The 19,891-nt window shown below is 38.0% G+C and overlaps 13 non-coding genes across 13 annotated transcripts; all 13 read right to left on the minus strand.

Annotated features, from left to right (window-relative positions):
• Positions 1-64: 64 nt before the first annotated feature.
• TRNAT-AGU (transfer RNA threonine (anticodon AGU)) lies at positions 65-138 on the minus strand. Its single transcript has one exon. It is a non-coding gene; the product is annotated as a tRNA-Thr (tRNA).
• A 1,486-nt stretch (positions 139-1,624) lies between these two features.
• Positions 1,625-1,698, minus strand: TRNAT-AGU (transfer RNA threonine (anticodon AGU)). Its single transcript has one exon. It is a non-coding gene; the product is annotated as a tRNA-Thr (tRNA).
• Positions 1,699-3,184: 1,486 nt separating this feature from the next.
• TRNAT-AGU (transfer RNA threonine (anticodon AGU)) lies at positions 3,185-3,258 on the minus strand. The gene has a single exon. It is a non-coding gene; the product is annotated as a tRNA-Thr (tRNA).
• Positions 3,259-4,744: 1,486 nt separating this feature from the next.
• Positions 4,745-4,818, minus strand: TRNAT-AGU (transfer RNA threonine (anticodon AGU)). The gene has a single exon. It is a non-coding gene; the product is annotated as a tRNA-Thr (tRNA).
• A 1,486-nt stretch (positions 4,819-6,304) lies between these two features.
• Positions 6,305-6,378, minus strand: TRNAT-AGU (transfer RNA threonine (anticodon AGU)). The gene has a single exon. It is a non-coding gene; the product is annotated as a tRNA-Thr (tRNA).
• A 1,486-nt stretch (positions 6,379-7,864) lies between these two features.
• Positions 7,865-7,938, minus strand: TRNAT-AGU (transfer RNA threonine (anticodon AGU)). The gene has a single exon. It is a non-coding gene; the product is annotated as a tRNA-Thr (tRNA).
• Positions 7,939-9,424: 1,486 nt separating this feature from the next.
• On the minus strand, positions 9,425-9,498 carry TRNAT-AGU (transfer RNA threonine (anticodon AGU)). The gene has a single exon. It is a non-coding gene; the product is annotated as a tRNA-Thr (tRNA).
• Positions 9,499-10,984: 1,486 nt separating this feature from the next.
• On the minus strand, positions 10,985-11,058 carry TRNAT-AGU (transfer RNA threonine (anticodon AGU)). Its single transcript has one exon. It is a non-coding gene; the product is annotated as a tRNA-Thr (tRNA).
• A 1,486-nt stretch (positions 11,059-12,544) lies between these two features.
• TRNAT-AGU (transfer RNA threonine (anticodon AGU)) lies at positions 12,545-12,618 on the minus strand. Its single transcript has one exon. It is a non-coding gene; the product is annotated as a tRNA-Thr (tRNA).
• Positions 12,619-14,104: 1,486 nt separating this feature from the next.
• Positions 14,105-14,178, minus strand: TRNAT-AGU (transfer RNA threonine (anticodon AGU)). Its single transcript has one exon. It is a non-coding gene; the product is annotated as a tRNA-Thr (tRNA).
• A 1,486-nt stretch (positions 14,179-15,664) lies between these two features.
• Positions 15,665-15,738, minus strand: TRNAT-AGU (transfer RNA threonine (anticodon AGU)). Its single transcript has one exon. It is a non-coding gene; the product is annotated as a tRNA-Thr (tRNA).
• Positions 15,739-17,226: 1,488 nt separating this feature from the next.
• On the minus strand, positions 17,227-17,300 carry TRNAT-AGU (transfer RNA threonine (anticodon AGU)). Its single transcript has one exon. It is a non-coding gene; the product is annotated as a tRNA-Thr (tRNA).
• Positions 17,301-18,786: 1,486 nt separating this feature from the next.
• Positions 18,787-18,860, minus strand: TRNAT-AGU (transfer RNA threonine (anticodon AGU)). Its single transcript has one exon. It is a non-coding gene; the product is annotated as a tRNA-Thr (tRNA).
• Positions 18,861-19,891: the final 1,031 nt, after the last annotated feature.

Raw genomic sequence — 19,891 nt, forward strand, 5'->3', positions numbered from 1 at the left:
CATATACTTTAGTTATGTAAGCTTAAATAATAAACAAGTGAATAAACTAAAGCAACAAATAGCAAGGCACTGCTGAGATTTGAACTCAGGATCTCCTGTTTACTAGACAGGTGCTTTAACCAACTAAGCCACAGCACCAAAGCACTTTTCTTCTCACAGTGTCCTACCACACAGCTCAGTTCAGAGCAAAAGACTGATCTCATATTTTTGGCTAGCCCCTTAGGTGTACTGGCCAGAAGTCTTAACAGTCAGGGTACATAAGTTGTGATGGCCGAGTGGTTAAGGCGTTGGATTTGAAATCCAATGAGGTCCCCCTGCACAGATTCAAGTCCTGTTCACAACGTTCTATTTTAAGAAGAGAACTTCCAGAAACATATTAAAGTTTGTCACCTATAGAAAGAGTTATTTTAATTCCATCCTCTTTATCACTGATTAATTACATTAATAATAGCGGTTCCAGCTGTGCCCCTGGCTTACAACTCTGAAAAGCGAGCAATATTTAGAGTATAAATCACTATAACTACAGCATCCCATTTGTCCAGACTTTTATTTTCCTCTTGATAAAAACAAATCAGGTTGGTTGGACAACTTCTGTCCTTAGTAAATCTCTGCTTGCTGTCAATTATAATACTATTTTCTGTCACATACTCCTGTATATAGTCCCTTAAATGGACTCTGTCACCAGTTTATCAATTCCCAATTTCCTAACTAGCCTAATAGGCGCTATGATGCTGATAACTACAGTGTGATTTGTTGTTTTTTTTAAAAAAACGTTTATTTGCAAAGTTATGAGCATTTATTTATATATACTAATGTAGCTCTAATAGCCAAATAGGAGATGACTCCTTTTTACTCTGGGCAGCTAATGTTTTCTGTATGACGCTGTCCAATCAGCATACAACTTCTCCCCCTTCCCTGTCCAGCAACACAGTGTGATCATATAGTACACTGCGTCCATTCCCGACTGTGTTTTCAACAGGTGATATCTTCGGTTCTGTCACAGCTAGAACTGTGATTTTGGTGTCATATGAAAGAGTAGAATCCAGTCTTTCAAATGCCACCAAATCTGCTTTTTTAGGTGGCCCACAGCCCGAGATATGGCTGTTTGAATTGATCCTCCTTCCCTGTAGCTTGAGTTTCACAATGTGTGTGAAGCAACTTCATGCTGATAGGACAGCATCAGATGCTGAGAGTCAGCTCCACCTCAGGAGAATTGCTGCTGTTACCTCCCAGATGTCTAATAAAGGCTAAATTACATATTTAGAAAATGCTCATAATTTTGCAAATAATAAACATTTTTTTTACTACAAATCACCCTGTAGTTATCAGCAGCAAAGCACCAATTAGACTAGTTAGGAGTTAGGGACCTGATAAACTGGTAACAGAGTCCCTTTAAGAGCTCTTCAAAAGTTTTTCCCACAATGGATGTTAAGCTTACTGGTCTATAATTACTTTGTATTGAACTTACTACTTATAGAAAACTCAATGACATTCATGGGGTCTCTGTCACCAATGAAAAACCCGATAGATTTTTAATTGCCTATAAAGAATTTGATTCATCATAAACTTTAGTTATGTAAACTTAAATAATAAACAAGTGAATAAACTAAAGCAACAAATAGCAAGGCACTGCTGAGATTTGAACTCAGGATCTCCTGTTTACTAGACAGGCGCTTTAACCAACTAAGCCACAGCACCAAAGCACTTTTCTTCTCACGGTGTCCTACCACTCAGCTCAGTTCAGAGCAAAAGACTGATTTCATATTTTAGGCTAGCCCCTTAGGTGTAGTTGCCAGAAGTCTTAACAGTCAGGGTACATAAGTTGTGATGGCCGAGTGGTTAAGGCGTTGGATTTGAAATCCAATGGGGTCTCCCTGCACAGGTTCAAGTCCTGTTCACACCGTTCTATTTTAAGAAGAGAACTTCCAGAAACATATTAAAGTTTGTCACCTATAGAAAGAGTTATTTTAATTCCATCCTCTTTATCACTGATTAATTACATTAATAATAGTGGTTCCAGCTGTGCCCCTGGCTTACAACTCTGAAAAGCGAGCAATATTTAGAGTATAAATCACTATAACTACAGCATCCCATTTGTCCAGACTTTTATTTTCCTCTTGATAAAAACAAATCAGGTTGGTTGGACAACTTCTGTCCTTAGTAAATCTCTGCTTGCTGTCAATTATAATACTATTTTCTGTCACATACTCCTGTATATAGTCCCTTAAATGGACTCTGTCACCAGTTTATCAATTCCCAATTTCCTAACTAGCCTAATAGGCGCTATGATGCTGATAACTACAGTGTGATTTGTTTGTTTTTTTTTAAAAACGTTTATTTGCAAAGTTATGAGCATTTATTTATATATACTAATGTAGCTCTAATAGCCAAATAGGAGATGACTCCTTTTTACTCTGGGCAGCTAATGTTTTCTGTATGACGCTGTCCAATCAGCATACAACTTCTCCCCCTTCCCTGTCCAGCAACACAGTGTGATCATATAGTACACTGCGTCCATTCCCGACTGTGTTTTCAACAGGTGATATCTTCGGTTCTGTCACAGCTAGAACTGTGATTTTGGTGTCATATGAAAGAGTAGAATCCAGTCTTTCAAATGCCACCAAATCTGCTTTTTTAGGTGGACCACAGCCCGAGATATGGCTGTTTGAATTGATCCTCCTTCCCTGTAGCTTGAGTTTCACAATGTGTGTGAAGCAACTTCATGCTGATAGGACAGCATCAGATGCTGAGAGTCAGCTCCACCTCAGAAGAATTGCTGCTGTTACCTCCCAGATGTCTAATAAAGGCTAAATTACATATTTAGAAAATGCTCATAATTTTGCAAATAATAAACATTTTTTTTACTACAAATCACCCTGTAGTTATCAGCAGCAAAGCACCAATTAGACTAGTTAGGAGTTAGGGACCTGATAAACTGGTAACAGAGTCCCTTTAAGAGCTCTTCAAAAGTTTTTCCCACAATGGATGTTAAGCTTACTGGTCTATAATTACTTTGTATTGAACTTACTACTTATAGAAAACTCAATGACATTCATGGGGTCTCTGTCACCAATGAAAAACCCGATAGATTTTTAATTGCCTATAAAGAATTTGATTCATCATATACTTTAGTTATGTAAGCTTAAATAATAAACAAGTGAATAAACTAAAGCAACAAATAGCAAGGCACTGCTGAGATTTGAACTCAGGATCTCCTGTTTACTAGACAGGTGCTTTAACCAACTAAGCCACAGCACCAAAGCACTTTTCTTCTCACGGTGTCCTACCACACAGCTCAGTTCAGAGCAAAAGACTGATCTCATATTTTTGGCTAGCCCCTTAGGTGTAGTTGCCAGAAGTCTTAACAGTCAGGGTACATAAGTTGTGATGGCCGAGTGGTTAAGGCGTTGGATTTGAAATCCAATGAGGTCCCCCTGCACAGATTCAAGTCCTGTTCACAACGTTCTATTTTAAGAAGAGAACTTCCAGAAACATATTAAAGTTTGTCACCTATAGAAAGAGTTATTTTAATTCCATCCTCTTTATCACTGATTAATTACATTAATAATAGCGGTTCCAGCTGTGCCCCTGGCTTACAACTCTGAAAAGCGAGCAATATTTAGAGTATAAATCACTATAACTACAGCATCCCATTTGTCCAGACTTTTATTTTCCTCTTGATAAAAACAAATCAGGTTGGTTGGACAACTTCTGTCCTTAGTAAATCTCTGCTTGCTGTCAATTATAATACTATTTTCTGTCACATACTCCTGTATATAGTCCCTTAAATGGACTCTGTCACCAGTTTATCAATTCCCAATTTCCTAACTAGCCTAATAGGCGCTATGATGCTGATAACTACAGTGTGATTTGTTGTTTTTTTTAAAAAAACGTTTATTTGCAAAGTTATGAGCATTTATTTATATATACTAATGTAGCTCTAATAGCCAAATAGGAGATGACTCCTTTTTACTCTGGGCAGCTAATGTTTTCTGTATGACGCTGTCCAATCAGCATACAACTTCTCCCCCTTCCCTGTCCAGCAACACAGTGTGATCATATAGTACACTGCGTCCATTCCCGACTGTGTTTTCAACAGGTGATATCTTCGGTTCTGTCACAGCTAGAACTGTGATTTTGGTGTCATATGAAAGAGTAGAATCCAGTCTTTCAAATGCCACCAAATATGCTTTTTTAGGTGGCCCACAGCCCGAGATATGGCTGTTTGAATTGATCCTCCTTCCCTGTAGCTTGAGTTTCACAATGTGTGTGAAGCAACTTCATGCTGATAGGACAGCATCAGATGCTGAGAGTCAGCTCCACCTCAGGAGAATTGCTGCTGTTACCTCCCAGATGTCTAATAAAGGCTAAATTACATATTTAGAAAATGCTCATAATTTTGCAAATAATAAACATTTTTTTTACTACAAATCACCCTGTAGTTATCAGCAGCAAAGCACCAATTAGACTAGTTAGGAGTTAGGGACCTGATAAACTGGTAACAGAGTCCCTTTAAGAGCTCTTCAAAAGTTTTTCCCACAATGGATGTTAAGCTTACTGGTCTATAATTACTTTGTATTGAACTTACTACTTATAGAAAACTCAATGACATTCATGGGGTCTCTGTCACCAATGAAAAACCCGATAGATTTTTAATTGCCTATAAAGAATTTGATTCATCATATACTTTAGTTATGTAAGCTTAAATAATAAACAAGTGAATAAACTAAAGCAACAAATAGCAAGGCACTGCTGAGATTTGAACTCAGGATCTCCTGTTTACTAGACAGGTGCTTTAACCAACTAAGCCACAGCACCAAAGCACTTTTCTTCTCACGGTGTCCTACCACACAGCTCAGTTCAGAGCAAAAGACTGATCTCATATTTTTGGCTAGCCCCTTAGGTGTAGTTGCCAGAAGTCTTAACAGTCAGGGTACATAAGTTGTGATGGCCGAGTGGTTAAGGCGTTGGATTTGAAATCCAATGAGGTCCCCCTGCACAGATTCAAGTCCTGTTCACAATGTTCTATTTTAAGAAGAGAACTTCCAGAAACATATTAAAGTTTGTCACCTATAGAAAGAGTTATTTTAATTCCATCCTCTTTATCACTGATTAATTACATTAATAATAGCGGTTCCAGCTGTGCCCCTGGCTTACAACTCTGAAAAGCGAGCAATATTTAGAGTATAAATCACTATAACTACAGCATCCCATTTGTCCAGACTTTTATTTTCCTCTTGATAAAAACAAATCAGGTTGGTTGGACAACTTCTGTCCTTAGTAAATCTCTGCTTGCTGTCAATTATAATACTATTTTCTGTCACATACTCCTGTATATAGTCCCTTAAATGGACTCTGTCACCAGTTTATCAATTCCCAATTTCCTAACTAGCCTAATAGGCGCTATGATGCTGATAACTACAGTGTGATTTGTTTGTTTTTTTTTAAAAACGTTTATTTGCAAAGTTATGAGCATTTATTTATATATACTAATGTAGCTCTAATAGCCAAATAGGAGATGACTCCTTTTTACTCTGGGCAGCTAATGTTTTCTGTATGACGCTGTCCAATCAGCATACAACTTCTCCCCCTTCCCTGTCCAGCAACACAGTGTGATCATATAGTACACTGCGTCCATTCCCGACTGTGTTTTCAACAGGTGATATCTTCGGTTCTGTCACAGCTAGAACTGTGATTTTGGTGTCATATGAAAGAGTAGAATCCAGTCTTTCAAATGCCACCAAATCTGCTTTTTTAGGTGGCCCACAGCCCGAGATATGGCTGTTTGAATTGATCCTCCTTCCCTGTAGCTTGAGTTTCACAATGTGTGTGAAGCAACTTCATGCTGATAGGACAGCATCAGATGCTGAGAGTCAGCTCCACCTCAGGAGAATTGCTGCTGTTACCTCCCAGATGTCTAATAAAGGCTAAATTACATATTTAGAAAATGCTCATAATTTTGCAAATAATAAACATTTTTTTTACTACAAATCACCCTGTAGTTATCAGCAGCAAAGCACCAATTAGACTAGTTAGGAGTTAGGGACCTGATAAACTGGTAACAGAGTCCCTTTAAGAGCTCTTCAAAAGTTTTTCCCACAATGGATGTTAAGCTTACTGGTCTATAATTACTTTGTATTGAACTTACTACTTATAGAAAACTCAATGACATTCATGGGGTCTCTGTCACCAATGAAAAACCCGATAGATTTTTAATTGCCTATAAAGAATTTGATTCATCATATACTTTAGTTATGTAAGCTTAAATAATAAACAAGTGAATAAACTAAAGCAACAAATAGCAAGGCACTGCTGAGATTTGAACTCAGGATCTCCTGTTTACTAGACAGGTGCTTTAACCAACTAAGCCACAGCACCAAAGCACTTTTCTTCTCACAGTGTCCTACCACACAGCTCAGTTCAGAGCAAAAGACTGATCTCATATTTTTGGCTAGCCCCTTAGGTGTACTGGCCAGAAGTCTTAACAGTCAGGGTACATAAGTTGTGATGGCCGAGTGGTTAAGGCGTTGGATTTGAAATCCAATGAGGTCCCCCTGCACAGATTCAAGTCCTGTTCACAACGTTCTATTTTAAGAAGAGAACTTCCAGAAACATATTAAAGTTTGTCACCTATAGAAAGAGTTATTTTAATTCCATCCTCTTTATCACTGATTAATTACATTAATAATAGCGGTTCCAGCTGTGCCCCTGGCTTACAACTCTGAAAAGCGAGCAATATTTAGAGTATAAATCACTATAACTACAGCATCCCATTTGTCCAGACTTTTATTTTCCTCTTGATAAAAACAAATCAGGTTGGTTGGACAACTTCTGTCCTTAGTAAATCTCTGCTTGCTGTCAATTATAATACTATTTTCTGTCACATACTCCTGTATATAGTCCCTTAAATGGACTCTGTCACCAGTTTATCAATTCCCAATTTCCTAACTAGCCTAATAGGCGCTATGATGCTGATAACTACAGTGTGATTTGTTGTTTTTTTTAAAAAAACGTTTATTTGCAAAGTTATGAGCATTTATTTATATATACTAATGTAGCTCTAATAGCCAAATAGGAGATGACTCCTTTTTACTCTGGGCAGCTAATGTTTTCTGTATGACGCTGTCCAATCAGCATACAACTTCTCCCCCTTCCCTGTCCAGCAACACAGTGTGATCATATAGTACACTGCGTCCATTCCCGACTGTGTTTTCAACAGGTGATATCTTCGGTTCTGTCACAGCTAGAACTGTGATTTTGGTGTCATATGAAAGAGTAGAATCCAGTCTTTCAAATGCCACCAAATCTGCTTTTTTAGGTGGCCCACAGCCCGAGATATGGCTGTTTGAATTGATCCTCCTTCCCTGTAGCTTGAGTTTCACAATGTGTGTGAAGCAACTTCATGCTGATAGGACAGCATCAGATGCTGAGAGTCAGCTCCACCTCAGGAGAATTGCTGCTGTTACCTCCCAGATGTCTAATAAAGGCTAAATTACATATTTAGAAAATGCTCATAATTTTGCAAATAATAAACATTTTTTTTACTACAAATCACCCTGTAGTTATCAGCAGCAAAGCACCAATTAGACTAGTTAGGAGTTAGGGACCTGATAAACTGGTAACAGAGTCCCTTTAAGAGCTCTTCAAAAGTTTTTCCCACAATGGATGTTAAGCTTACTGGTCTATAATTACTTTGTATTGAACTTACTACTTATAGAAAACTCAATGACATTCATGGGGTCTCTGTCACCAATGAAAAACCCGATAGATTTTTAATTGCCTATAAAGAATTTGATTCATCATATACTTTAGTTATGTAAGCTTAAATAATAAACAAGTGAATAAACTAAAGCAACAAATAGCAAGGCACTGCTGAGATTTGAACTCAGGATCTCCTGTTTACTAGACAGGTGCTTTAACCAACTAAGCCACAGCACCAAAGCACTTTTCTTCTCACGGTGTCCTACCACACAGCTCAGTTCAGAGCAAAAGACTGATCTCATATTTTTGGCTAGCCCCTTAGGTGTAGTTGCCAGAAGTCTTAACAGTCAGGGTACATAAGTTGTGATGGCCGAGTGGTTAAGGCGTTGGATTTGAAATCCAATGAGGTCCCCCTGCACAGATTCAAGTCCTGTTCACAATGTTCTATTTTAAGAAGAGAACTTCCAGAAACATATTAAAGTTTGTCACCTATAGAAAGAGTTATTTTAATTCCATCCTCTTTATCACTGATTAATTACATTAATAATAGCGGTTCCAGCTGTGCCCCTGGCTTACAACTCTGAAAAGCGAGCAATATTTAGAGTATAAATCACTATAACTACAGCATCCCATTTGTCCAGACTTTTATTTTCCTCTTGATAAAAACAAATCAGGTTGGTTGGACAACTTCTGTCCTTAGTAAATCTCTGCTTGCTGTCAATTATAATACTATTTTCTGTCACATACTCCTGTATATAGTCCCTTAAATGGACTCTGTCACCAGTTTATCAATTCCCAATTTCCTAACTAGCCTAATAGGCGCTATGATGCTGATAACTACAGTGTGATTTGTTTGTTTTTTTTTAAAAACGTTTATTTGCAAAGTTATGAGCATTTATTTATATATACTAATGTAGCTCTAATAGCCAAATAGGAGATGACTCCTTTTTACTCTGGGCAGCTAATGTTTTCTGTATGACGCTGTCCAATCAGCATACAACTTCTCCCCCTTCCCTGTCCAGCAACACAGTGTGATCATATAGTACACTGCGTCCATTCCCGACTGTGTTTTCAACAGGTGATATCTTCGGTTCTGTCACAGCTAGAACTGTGATTTTGGTGTCATATGAAAGAGTAGAATCCAGTCTTTCAAATGCCACCAAATCTGCTTTTTTAGGTGGCCCACAGCCCGAGATATGGCTGTTTGAATTGATCCTCCTTCCCTGTAGCTTGAGTTTCACAATGTGTGTGAAGCAACTTCATGCTGATAGGACAGCATCAGATGCTGAGAGTCAGCTCCACCTCAGGAGAATTGCTGCTGTTACCTCCCAGATGTCTAATAAAGGCTAAATTACATATTTAGAAAATGCTCATAATTTTGCAAATAATAAACATTTTTTTTACTACAAATCACCCTGTAGTTATCAGCAGCAAAGCACCAATTAGACTAGTTAGGAGTTAGGGACCTGATAAACTGGTAACAGAGTCCCTTTAAGAGCTCTTCAAAAGTTTTTCCCACAATGGATGTTAAGCTTACTGGTCTATAATTACTTTGTATTGAACTTACTACTTATAGAAAACTCAATGACATTCATGGGGTCTCTGTCACCAATGAAAAACCCGATAGATTTTTAATTGCCTATAAAGAATTTGATTCATCATATACTTTAGTTATGTAAGCTTAAATAATAAACAAGTGAATAAACTAAAGCAACAAATAGCAAGGCACTGCTGAGATTTGAACTCAGGATCTCCTGTTTACTAGACAGGTGCTTTAACCAACTAAGCCACAGCACCAAAGCACTTTTCTTCTCACAGTGTCCTACCACACAGCTCAGTTCAGAGCAAAAGACTGATCTCATATTTTTGGCTAGCCCCTTAGGTGTACTGGCCAGAAGTCTTAACAGTCAGGGTACATAAGTTGTGATGGCCGAGTGGTTAAGGCGTTGGATTTGAAATCCAATGAGGTCCCCCTGCACAGATTCAAGTCCTGTTCACAACGTTCTATTTTAAGAAGAGAACTTCCAGAAACATATTAAAGTTTGTCACCTATAGAAAGAGTTATTTTAATTCCATCCTCTTTATCACTGATTAATTACATTAATAATAGCGGTTCCAGCTGTGCCCCTGGCTTACAACTCTGAAAAGCGAGCAATATTTAGAGTATAAATCACTATAACTACAGCATCCCATTTGTCCAGACTTTTATTTTCCTCTTGATAAAAACAAATCAGGTTGGTTGGACAACTTCTGTCCTTAGTAAATCTCTGCTTGCTGTCAATTATAATACTATTTTCTGTCACATACTCCTGTATATAGTCCCTTAAATGGACTCTGTCACCAGTTTATCAATTCCCAATTTCCTAACTAGCCTAATAGGCGCTATGATGCTGATAACTACAGTGTGATTTGTTGTTTTTTTTAAAAAAACGTTTATTTGCAAAGTTATGAGCATTTATTTATATATACTAATGTAGCTCTAATAGCCAAATAGGAGATGACTCCTTTTTACTCTGGGCAGCTAATGTTTTCTGTATGACGCTGTCCAATCAGCATACAACTTCTCCCCCTTCCCTGTCCAGCAACACAGTGTGATCATATAGTACACTGCGTCCATTCCCGACTGTGTTTTCAACAGGTGATATCTTCGGTTCTGTCACAGCTAGAACTGTGATTTTGGTGTCATATGAAAGAGTAGAATCCAGTCTTTCAAATGCCACCAAATCTGCTTTTTTAGGTGGCCCACAGCCCGAGATATGGCTGTTTGAATTGATCCTCCTTCCCTGTAGCTTGAGTTTCACAATGTGTGTGAAGCAACTTCATGCTGATAGGACAGCATCAGATGCTGAGAGTCAGCTCCACCTCAGGAGAATTGCTGCTGTTACCTCCCAGATGTCTAATAAAGGCTAAATTACATATTTAGAAAATGCTCATAATTTTGCAAATAATAAACATTTTTTTTACTACAAATCACCCTGTAGTTATCAGCAGCAAAGCACCAATTAGACTAGTTAGGAGTTAGGGACCTGATAAACTGGTAACAGAGTCCCTTTAAGAGCTCTTCAAAAGTTTTTCCCACAATGGATGTTAAGCTTACTGGTCTATAATTACTTTGTATTGAACTTACTACTTATAGAAAACTCAATGACATTCATGGGGTCTCTGTCACCAATGAAAAACCCGATAGATTTTTAATTGCCTATAAAGAATTTGATTCATCATATACTTTAGTTATGTAAGCTTAAATAATAAACAAGTGAATAAACTAAAGCAACAAATAGCAAGGCACTGCTGAGATTTGAACTCAGGATCTCCTGTTTACTAGACAGGTGCTTTAACCAACTAAGCCACAGCACCAAAGCACTTTTCTTCTCACAGTGTCCTACCACACAGCTCAGTTCAGAGCAAAAGACTGATCTCATATTTTTGGCTAGCCCCTTAGGTGTACTGGCCAGAAGTCTTAACAGTCAGGGTACATAAGTTGTGATGGCCGAGTGGTTAAGGCGTTGGATTTGAAATCCAATGAGGTCCCCCTGCACAGATTCAAGTCCTGTTCACAACGTTCTATTTTAAGAAGAGAACTTCCAGAAACATATTAAAGTTTGTCACCTATAGAAAGAGTTATTTTAATTCCATCCTCTTTATCACTGATTAATTACATTAATAATAGCGGTTCCAGCTGTGCCCCTGGCTTACAACTCTGAAAAGCGAGCAATATTTAGAGTATAAATCACTATAACTACAGCATCCCATTTGTCCAGACTTTTATTTTCCTCTTGATAAAAACAAATCAGGTTGGTTGGACAACTTCTGTCCTTAGTAAATCTCTGCTTGCTGTCAATTATAATACTATTTTCTGTCACATACTCCTGTATATAGTCCCTTAAATGGACTCTGTCACCAGTTTATCAATTCCCAATTTCCTAACTAGCCTAATAGGCGCTATGATGCTGATAACTACAGTGTGATTTGTTGTTTTTTTTAAAAAAACGTTTATTTGCAAAGTTATGAGCATTTATTTATATATACTAATGTAGCTCTAATAGCCAAATAGGAGATGACTCCTTTTTACTCTGGGCAGCTAATGTTTTCTGTATGACGCTGTCCAATCAGCATACAACTTCTCCCCCTTCCCTGTCCAGCAACACAGTGTGATCATATAGTACACTGCGTCCATTCCCGACTGTGTTTTCAACAGGTGATATCTTCGGTTCTGTCACAGCTAGAACTGTGATTTTGGTGTCATATGAAAGAGTAGAATCCAGTCTTTCAAATGCCACCAAATCTGCTTTTTTAGGTGGCCCACAGCCCGAGATATGGCTGTTTGAATTGATCCTCCTTCCCTGTAGCTTGAGTTTCACAATGTGTGTGAAGCAACTTCATGCTGATAGGACAGCATCAGATGCTGAGAGTCAGCTCCACCTCAGGAGAATTGCTGCTGTTACCTCCCAGATGTCTAATAAAGGCTAAATTACATATTTAGAAAATGCTCATAATTTTGCAAATAATAAACATTTTTTTTACTACAAATCACCCTGTAGTTATCAGCAGCAAAGCACCAATTAGACTAGTTAGGAGTTAGGGACCTGATAAACTGGTAACAGAGTCCCTTTAAGAGCTCTTCAAAAGTTTTTCCCACAATGGATGTTAAGCTTACTGGTCTATAATTACTTTGTATTGAACTTACTACTTATAGAAAACTCAATGACATTCATGGGGTCTCTGTCACCAATGAAAAACCCGATAGATTTTTAATTGCCTATAAAGAATTTGATTCATCATATACTTTAGTTATGTAAGCTTAAATAATAAACAAGTGAATAAACTAAAGCAACAAATAGCAAGGCACTGCTGAGATTTGAACTCAGGATCTCCTGTTTACTAGACAGGTGCTTTAACCAACTAAGCCACAGCACCAAAGCACTTTTCTTCTCACGGTGTCCTACCACACAGCTCAGTTCAGAGCAAAAGACTGATCTCATATTTTTGGCTAGCCCCTTAGGTGTAGTTGCCAGAAGTCTTAACAGTCAGGGTACATAAGTTGTGATGGCCGAGTGGTTAAGGCGTTGGATTTGAAATCCAATGAGGTCCCCCTGCACAGATTCAAGTCCTGTTCACAACGTTCTATTTTAAGAAGAGAACTTCCAGAAACATATTAAAGTTTGTCACCTATAGAAAGAGTTATTTTAATTCCATCCTCTTTATCACTGATTAATTACATTAATAATAGCGGTTCCAGCTGTGCCCCTGGCTTACAACTCTGAAAAGCGAGCAATATTTAGAGTATAAATCACTATAACTACAGCATCCCATTTGTCCAGACTTTTATTTTCCTCTTGATAAAAACAAATCAGGTTGGTTGGACAACTTCTGTCCTTAGTAAATCTCTGCTTGCTGTCAATTATAATACTATTTTCTGTCACATACTCCTGTATATAGTCCCTTAAATGGACTCTGTCACCAGTTTATCAATTCCCAATTTCCTAACTAGCCTAATAGGCGCTATGATGCTGATAACTACAGTGTGATTTGTTGTTTTTTTTAAAAAAACGTTTATTTGCAAAGTTATGAGCATTTATTTATATATACTAATGTAGCTCTAATAGCCAAATAGGAGATGACTCCTTTTTACTCTGGGCAGCTAATGTTTTCTGTATGACGCTGTCCAATCAGCATACAACTTCTCCCCCTTCCCTGTCCAGCAACACAGTGTGATCATATAGTACACTGCGTCCATTCCCGACTGTGTTTTCAACAGGTGATATCTTCGGTTCTGTCACAGCTAGAACTGTGATTTTGGTGTCATATGAAAGAGTAGAATCCAGTCTTTCAAATGCCACCAAATCTGCTTTTTTAGGTGGCCCACAGCCCGAGATATGGCTGTTTGAATTGATCCTCCTTCCCTGTAGCTTGAGTTTCACAATGTGTGTGAAGCAACTTCATGCTGATAGGACAGCATCAGATGCTGAGAGTCAGCTCCACCTCAGGAGAATTGCTGCTGTTACCTCCCAGATGTCTAATAAAGGCTAAATTACATATTTAGAAAATGCTCATAATTTTGCAAATAATAAACATTTTTTTTACTACAAATCACCCTGTAGTTATCAGCAGCAAAGCACCAATTAGACTAGTTAGGAGTTAGGGACCTGATAAACTGGTAACAGAGTCCCTTTAAGAGCTCTTCAAAAGTTTTTCCCACAATGGATGTTAAGCTTACTGGTCTATAATTACTTTGTATTGAACTTACTACTTATAGAAAACTCAATGACATTCATGGGGTCTCTGTCACCAATGAAAAACCCGATAGATTTTTAATTGCCTATAAAGAATTTAATTCATCATATACTTTAGTTATGTAAGCTTAAATAATAAACAAGTGAATAAACTAAAGCAACAAATAGCAAGGCACTGCTGAGATTTGAACTCAGGATCTCCTGTTTACTAGACAGGCGCTTTAACCAACTAAGCCACAGCACCAAAGCACTTTTCTTCTCACGGTGTCCTACCACACAGCTCAGTTCAGAGCAAAAGACTGATCTCATATTTTTGGCTAGCCCCTTAGGTGTAGTTGCCAGAAGTCTTAACAGTCAGGGTACATAAGTTGTGATGGCCGAGTGGTTAAGGCGTTGGATTTGAAATCCAATGAGGTCCCCCTGCACAGATTCAAGTCCTGTTCACAACGTTCTATTTTAAGAAGAGAACTTCCAGAAACATATTAAAGTTTGTCACCTATAGAAAGAGTTATTTTAATTCCATCCTCTTTATCACTGATTAATTACATTAATAATAGCGGTTCCAGCTGTGCCCCTGGCTTACAACTCTGAAAAGCGAGCAATATTTAGAGTATAAATCACTATAACTACAGCATCCCATTTGTCCAGACTTTTATTTTCCTCTTGATAAAAACAAATCAGGTTGGTTGGACAACTTCTGTCCTTAGTAAATCTCTGCTTGCTGTCAATTATAATACTATTTTCTGTCACATACTCCTGTATATAGTCCCTTAAATGGACTCTGTCACCAGTTTATCAATTCCCAATTTCCTAACTAGCCTAATAGGCGCTATGATGCTGATAACTACAGTGTGATTTGTTGTTTTTTTTTAAAAAACGTTTATTTGCAAAGTTATGAGCATTTATTTATATATACTAATGTAGCTCTAATAGCCAAATAGGAGATGACTCCTTTTTACTCTGGGCAGCTAATGTTTTCTGTATGACGCTGTCCAATCAGCATACAACTTCTCCCCCTTCCCTGTCCAGCAACACAGTGTGATCATATAGTACACTGCGTCCATTCCCGACTGTGTTTTCAACAGGTGATATCTTCGGTTCTGTCACAGCTAGAACTGTGATTTTGGTGTCATATGAAAGAGTAGAATCCAGTCTTTCAAATGCCACCAAATCTGCTTTTTTAGGTGGCCCACAGCCCGAGATATGGCTGTTTGAATTGATCCTCCTTCCCTGTAGCTTGAGTTTCACAATGTGTGTGAAGCAACTTCATGCTGATAGGACAGCATCAGATGCTGAGAGTCAGCTCCACCTCAGGAGAATTGCTGCTGTTACCTCCCAGATGTCTAATAAAGGCTAAATTACATATTTAGAAAATGCTCATAATTTTGCAAATAATAAACATTTTTTTTACTACAAATCACCCTGTAGTTATCAGCAGCAAAGCACCAATTAGACTAGTTAGGAGTTAGGGACCTGATAAACTGGTAACAGAGTCCCTTTAAGAGCTCTTCAAAAGTTTTTCCCACAATGGATGTTAAGCTTACTGGTCTATAATTACTTTGTATTGAACTTACTACTTATAGAAAACTCAATGACATTCATGGGGTCTCTGTCACCAATGAAAAACCCGATAGATTTTTAATTGCCTATAAAGAATTTGATTCATCATATACTTTAGTTATGTAAGCTTAAATAATAAACAAGTGAATAAACTAAAGCAACAAATAGCAAGGCACTGCTGAGATTTGAACTCAGGATCTCCTGTTTACTAGACAGGTGCTTTAACCAACTAAGCCACAGCACCAAAGCACTTTTCTTCTCACGGTGTCCTACCACACAGCTCAGTTCAGAGCAAAAGACTGATCTCATATTTTTGGCTAGCCCCTTAGGTGTAGTTGCCAGAAGTCTTAACAGTCAGGGTACATAAGTTGTGATGGCCGAGTGGTTAAGGCGTTGGATTTGAAATCCAATGAGGTCCCCCTGCACAGATTCAAGTCATGTTCACAACGTTCTATTTTAAGAAGAGAACTTCCAGAAACATATTAAAGTTTGTCACCTATAGAAAGAGTTATTTTAATTCCATCCTCTTTATCACTGATTAATTACATTAATAATAGCGGTTCCAGCTGTGCCCCTGGCTTACAACTCTGAAAAGCGAGCAATATTTAGAGTATAAATCACTATAACTACAGCATCCCATTTGTCCAGACTTTTATTTTCCTCTTGATAAAAACAAATCAGGTTGGTTGGACAACTTCTGTCCTTAGTAAATCTCTGCTTGCTGTCAATTATAATACTATTTTCTGTCACATACTCCTGTATATAGTCCCTTAAATGGACTCTGTCACCAGTTTATCAATTCCCAATTTCCTAACTAGCCTAATAGGCGCTATGATGCTGATAACTACAGTGTGATTTGTTTTTTTTTTTTAAAAAAAACGTTTATTTGCAAAGTTATGAGCATTTATTTATATATACTAATGTAGCTCTAATAGCCAAATAGGAGATGACTCCTTTTTACTCTGGGCAGCTAATGTTTTCTGTATGACGCTGTCCAATCAGCATACAACTTCTCCCCCTTCCCTGTCCAGCAACACAGTGTGATCATATAGTACACTGCGTCCATTCCCGACTGTGTTTTCAACAGGTGATATCTTCGGTTCTGTCACAGCTAGAACTGTGATTTTGGTGTCATATGAAAGAGTAGAATCCAGTCTTTCAAATGCCACCAAATCTGCTTTTTTAGGTGGCCCACAGCCCGAGATATGGCTGTTTGAATTGATCCTCCTTCCCTGTAGCTTGAGTTTCACAATGTGTGTGAAGCAACTTCATGCTGATAGGACAGCATCAGATGCTGAGAGTCAGCTCCACCTCAGGAGAATTGCTGCTGTTACCTCCCAGATGTCTAATAAAGGCTAAATTACATATTTAGAAAATGCTCATAATTTTGCAAATAATAAACATTTTTTTTACTACAAATCACCCTGTAGTTATCAGCAGCAAAGCACCAATTAGACTAGTTAGGAGTTAGGGACCTGATAAACTGGTAACAGAGTCCCTTTAAGAGCTCTTCAAAAGTTTTTCCCACAATGGATGTTAAGCTTACTGGTCTATAATTACTTTGTATTGAACTTACTACTTACAGAAAACTCAATGACATTCATGGGGTCTCTGTCACCAATGAAAAACCCGATAGATTTTTAATTGCCTATAAAGAATTTAATTCATCATATACTTTAGTTATGTAAGCTTAAATAATAAACAAGTGAATAAACTAAAGCAACAAATAGCAAGGCACTGCTGAGATTTGAACTCAGGATCTCCTGTTTACTAGACAGGCGCTTTAACCAACTAAGCCACAGCACCAAAGCACTTTTCTTCTCACGGTGTCCTACCACACAGCTCAGTTCAGAGCAAAAGACTGATCTCATATTTTTGGCTAGCCCCTTAGGTGTAGTTGCCAGAAGTCTTAACAGTCAGGGTACATAAGTTGTGATGGCCGAGTGGTTAAGGCGTTGGATTTGAAATCCAATGGGGTCCCCCTGCACAGATTCAAGTCCTGTTCACAACGTTCTATTTTAAGAAGAGAACTTCCAGAAACATATTAAAGTTTGTCACCTATAGAAAGAGTTATTTTAATTCCATACTCTTTATCACTGATTAATTACATTAATAATAGTGGTTCCAGCTGTGCCCCTGGCTTACAACTCTGAAAAGCGAGCAATATTTAGAGTATAAATCACTATAACTACAGCATCCCATTTGTCCAGACTTTTATTTTCCTCTTGATAAAAACAAATCAGGTTGGTTGGACAACTTCTGTCCTTAGTAAATCTCTGCTTGCTGTCAATTATAATACTATTTTCTGTCACATACTCCTGTATATAGTCCCTTAAATGGACTCTGTCACCAGTTTATCAATTCCCAATTTCCTAACTAGCCTAATAGGCGCTATGATGCTGATAACTACAGTGTGATTTGTTGTTTTTTTAAAAAAAACGTTTATTTGCAAAGTTATGAGCATTTATTTATATATACTAATGTAGCTCTAATAGCCAAATAGGAGATGACTCCTTTTTACTCTGGGCAGCTAATGTTTTCTGTATGACGCTGTCCAATCAGCATACAACTTCTCCCCCTTCCCTGTCCAGCAACACAGTGTGATCATATAGTACACTGCGTCCATTCCCGACTGTGTTTTCAACAGGTGATATCTTCGGTTCTGTCACAGCTAGAACTGTGATTTTGGTGTCATATGAAAGAGTAGAATCCAGTCTTTCAAATGCCACCAAATCTGCTTTTTTAGGTGGCCCACAGCCCGAGATATGGCTGTTTGAATTGATCCTCCTTCCCTGTAGCTTGAGTTTCACAATGTGTGTGAAGCAACTTCATGCTGATAGGACAGCATCAGATGCTGAGAGTCAGCTCCACCTCAGGAGAATTGCTGCTGTTACCTCCCAGATGTCTAATAAAGGCTAAATTACATATTTAGAAAATGCTCATAATTTTGCAAATAATAAACATTTTTTTTACTACAAATCACCCTGTAGTTATCAGCAGCAAAGCACCAATTAGACTAGTTAGGAGTTAGGGACCTGATAAACTGGTAACAGAGTCCCTTTAAGAGCTCTTCAAAAGTTTTTCCCACAATGGATGTTAAGCTTACTGGTCTATAATTACTTTGTATTGAACTTACTACTTATAGAAAACTCAATGACATTCATGGGGTCTCTGTCACCAATGAAAAACCCGATAGATTTTTAATTGCCTATAAAGAATTTAATTCATCATATACTTTAGTTATGTAAGCTTAAATAATAAACAAGTGAATAAACTAAAGCAACAAATAGCAAGGCACTGCTGAGATTTGAACTCAGGATCTCCTGTTTACTAGACAGGCGCTTTAACCAACTAAGCCACAGCACCAAAGCACTTTTCTTCTCACGGTGTCCTACCACACAGCTCAGTTCAGAGCAAAAGACTGATCTCATATTTTTGGCTAGCCCCTTAGGTGTAGTTGCCAGAAGTCTTAACAGTCAGGGTACATAAGTTGTGATGGCCGAGTGGTTAAGGCGTTGGATTTGAAATCCAATGGGGTCCCCCTGCACAGATTCAAGTCCTGTTCACAACGTTCTATTTTAAGAAGAGAACTTCCAGAAACATATTAAAGTTTGTCACCTATAGAAAGAGTTATTTTAATTCCATCCTCTTTATCACTGATTAATTACATTAATAATAGCGGTTCCAGCTGTGCCCCTGGCTTACAACTCTGAAAAGCGAGCAATATTTAGAGTATAAATCACTATAACTACAGCATCCCATTTGTCCAGACTTTTATTTTCCTCTTGATAAAAACAAATCAGGTTGGTTGGACAACTTCTGTCCTTAGTAAATCTCTGCTTGCTGTCAATTATAATACTATTTTCTGTCACATACTCCTGTATATAGTCCCTTAAATGGACTCTGTCACCAGTTTATCAATTCCCAATTTCCTAACTAGCCTAATAGGCGCTATGATGCTGATAACTACAGTGTGATTTGTTGTTTTTTTTAAAAAAACGTTTATTTGCAAAGTTATGAGCATTTATTTATATATACTAATGTAGCTCTAATAGCCAAATAGGAGATGACTCCTTTTTACTCTGGGCAGCTAATGTTTTCTGTATGACGCTGTCCAATCAGCATACAACTTCTCCCCCTTCCCTGTCCAGCAACACAGTGTGATCATATAGTACACTGCGTCCATTCCCGACTGTGTTTTCAACAGGTGATATTTTCGGTTCTGTCACAGCTAGAACTGTGATTTTGGTGTCATATGAAAGAGTAGAATCCAGTCTTTCAAATGCCACCAAATCTGCTTTTTTAGGTGGCCCACAGCCCGAGATATGGCTGTTTGAATTGATCCTCCTTCCCTGTAGCTTGAGTTTCACAATGTGTGTGAAGCAACTTCATGCTGA

Source organism: Rhinoderma darwinii, chromosome 3 (genome assembly GCF_050947455.1).
Source record: "Rhinoderma darwinii isolate aRhiDar2 chromosome 3, aRhiDar2.hap1, whole genome shotgun sequence".
In the NCBI taxonomy this organism is placed as follows: domain Eukaryota; kingdom Metazoa; phylum Chordata; class Amphibia; order Anura; family Rhinodermatidae; genus Rhinoderma; species Rhinoderma darwinii.